We start from the raw sequence: 3,668 nt of genomic DNA, 5'->3' as shown, positions 1-3,668 counted from the left end.
AGGTTTTTGACCGGGATGACGGCCGCCTATCAGGTCCGGCGGCAGACCGGCGGCCCAGTGCAGGAGATGTAGCCGGTGAAGGAGATGCAACAGTGTCGGCAGGCACTGTGCGCCGAAAGAGATCCGTATCAGGGAGACTCGAAGCCGCAGGTGAATCCGCTGGATGGACCGGAGTGTCGTTAGACAAGGCTGCATAGCGGTTGGAGAGGCCGATGTCCGGAGGAGAGGCAGCCCCATCCGAGCCTCTCTTAAAGCCACGGACCACCACTTCAGCCCAGGTTGACTGATGCTTCGGAGTCGAGCAGGATGAAAGCCTGGGAAGGCTAGAGGGGTCCCAAAACACGGTGTCCTGGATGTTAGCGGTTGTGCTAAGAGAAACAATCTGTTTGGCTTGTACTGAAGCCACATCCATAAAGCCAGTCAGCAGGGAATCTTTCTCTTTGAGTTCCTCTGAAAGTCGTCGGATGTCTTCCATCAGGTCAGCAATCTTCTAAAACCGCTGTGAATATTTGCTGCAGGCATTTCTCAATCGGGTTCTTATGTGCAACCCAAGTACTGTTCCAATTCAGAAGACCTAAGTGTGCTCTTGCTCTGTCTGTTTTACCGAGCATGCATCGGGTGGTTATCTGCGTGGACTTTTGATAGTCAAGTATCCCAGAATGCATTTCGCACCAACAAGCGGCAATGGCGGAGAAGAAAACTAAGTTATAATACTACTTTTCTTGCATCATGGAATGCAGTTTTTCTTCTTGCGATATACACTTTATTAGGTACACCTTGCTAGTACCAGGTTGGACCCCCTTTTGCCTTCAGAACTGCTTTAATTCTTTGTGGCATACTGTCAATAAGGTGTTGGAAACATTCCTCAGAGACTTTGGTTCATATTGACATGATAGCATCACGCAGTTGCTGCTGATTTGTCGGCCACACATCCACGATGCGAATATTCCGTTCCACCACATCCCAAAGGTGCTCTATTGGATTGAGATATGGTGACTGTGGAGGCCATTGGAGTACAGTGAACTCATTGTCATGTTCAAGAAACCAGTTTGAGATGATTTGAGCTTTATGACATGGTGCATTATCCTGCTGGAAGTAGTCATCAGAAGATGGGTACACTGTGGTCATAAAGGAATGGACATGGTCAGCAACACTACTCAGGTAGGCTATTGCGTTTAAACAATGCTCAGTACGAAGGGGTCCAAAGTGTGCCAAGAAAAAACCCCCACACCATGACACTACCACCACCGCCTGAACCGTTTATACAAGGCAGGATGGACCATGCTTTCATGTTGTTTACGCCAAATTCTGACCCTACCATCTGAATGTCGCAGCTGAAATCGAGACTCATCAGACCAGGTAACGTTTTTCCAACCTTCTGTTGTCCAGTTTTGGTGAGCCTGTGCAAATTGCGGGACATTGATACTGTGGCTCCAACCCCGATCACTATTGCGCAGACTCTGGGGTAAAACTTTGTTATGTCAAACACTGGGTTAGAATGAACACATTCTAGTTTAATTTGAATAAAGGGGAACCGCTGTTTAGAATTTTGGGAATGTATTGTATTTTAGAAATTTATTATATGTGTAATGTTAAATCTGATTCCACAAAGTAACTACAACTGTCAGATAAATGTAGTGGAGTAAAAAGTAAAATATTTCCCTCTAAATGGTAATGGAGTAGAAGTGACAAGCGGCATAAAATAGAAATACATACTAAAGTTTACTTCAAAATGTGTACTCAAATACAGTAAATGTACGTAGTTATTTTCCACTACTGGCAGAATAGATGGTATTTAGTGAGTTGCTGGGCACTGATCTGATTAGTATGTTGGTGGATGTGATGATGCCCAACTTTTAGTTTTATGACTTATAAACAGGTGTTGTTTACATTTCTACTCTATATTCGATCCAAGAGAAAGCAAGAGAAAAAGAGATGAAACTGAATTACTTTGGCACACTGGTTGTCTTGGTAAGGAGCAGCAGCTGCAATCAGCGAACAAACTGAAAGAGACCAGTAGAAGGTTTTAATGGGGCATTTGATTGGGGTGTCCAGACTGGTAGCCTAATGATGGATGAATGCAGAGCCTTCTAAGCAACAGTGACATAATCAGAGAGCTGTAGGTCAGCTAGTGACAGCTGAGTGGCTGGAGAAAGAGCCCTTTCAGCCCCAACGCTCACAAACGCCGATCCAAGTTCATTAGCAGTCAGACTGGCTACAGGGCCTGCTGCAGGCTTCTCCGAGCTACACATGACACACACATACACACATATCAGTATGCAAAGATGCACTGAACATCACATCACAAGCAGCTTTTTCTTCTTAAAGTGAATCAGTTTTTGTTCTTAATGGTCCAAGGCTGTAATTTCTCTTCCCTTCGCTTGCCTTTTAATGGCTCTGGCAAAGCGTTTTATCTATAAACAATAAAAGGTTGGGGCTAAAACATTTTTCTCTGGTTTGGCCCCTTCACTACTAATCATCTATACACTCTCCCCTCTTTTCCTGCTATTAAGCTACGATGGAGCCAAACCCGCAGCCCAGCCAAAGAACCTGATAGTCGTGGAACCCATGCAGCTCTCCCCCCACCTTGGAATGCATTTCTGCTGCGCTGCACTTTTCAACATCCAGCAGGGAATGGATGTAACCCCCCACCCCCCACCACCAAAAAAAAAACACCACCCGCAACCACCTACTCAGACACAAACACACCACTTGCTTTTAAGCAACTGCCCTCCAAACCTCATTGGCCCTCCAGTACGTGCCTACAAAAACTACAGTGGTGGAAAGTAACTAAGTATTTTTACTAAATTTCAGAGGGAAATATAGTGCTTTTAACTCAATTACATTTATCTGACAGCTGTAATAACAAGTATGTCTGTAACTTTGTATGATAAACAAAAAATGCATGACCATATAAAATACAATATATTGTTAAAGAGTGGGTTCCAACCTTTCTGGCTTGTGACTTCTTACAACAAAACAACAGTGCTCCTTGTCATGTTTCAGCTGCTTTTTATCAGTTTTAATCTCTTTCACCAGAGGCATTTCCACCCTAAACTCTCCTCAGATGGCTTTATTTAAACCTTGTGCCACTTCCTAAAACTGCTATCTCTCTCTCTCTCTCTCTCCATATATATATATACACATATCTCTCTTTCTCATATATATATATATATATATATATATATACATACACACACACACACACACACACACACACACATATATATATATATACACACACATTTATACACATATACATATATATACACACATATATACGTATTGCGGTAAGCGTGTCGACTCATTTCCGTTTCCGGTGCTTGTGTGTTGGTACCGTGTTGTGCTGCTCTCGCTAAATACCAGTTACATTTGTTAGATTACAGCGGCCAACTGTCCGCTAAACACTTATTCTTTACAGTAATTTTGCCTAAGCACTCACAGTTCTTTCCATCTTTTAGTGACTGCTGTTCAGTCTCATAGTTGATCTAAAGTTTTGGTAGCTGACGCTACAGTACTTTAGCTTAGCAGCTAGCGATGGCTTCTCCTTCTCCCTCTCTCTCTCCTACTTTCTCCTGCTCGGTGTGTCAGATGTTCAGTTACTCCTCTGCCTCCTTTAGCGGTAATGGTACGTGTAATAAGTGTAGTTTATTTATAGACATGGAGGC

The sequence above is a fragment of the Micropterus dolomieu genome, linkage group LG11, assembly GCF_021292245.1.
Source record: "Micropterus dolomieu isolate WLL.071019.BEF.003 ecotype Adirondacks linkage group LG11, ASM2129224v1, whole genome shotgun sequence".
Classification (NCBI taxonomy): domain Eukaryota; kingdom Metazoa; phylum Chordata; class Actinopteri; order Centrarchiformes; family Centrarchidae; genus Micropterus; species Micropterus dolomieu.
This window is presented reverse-complemented; position numbering follows the sequence as displayed.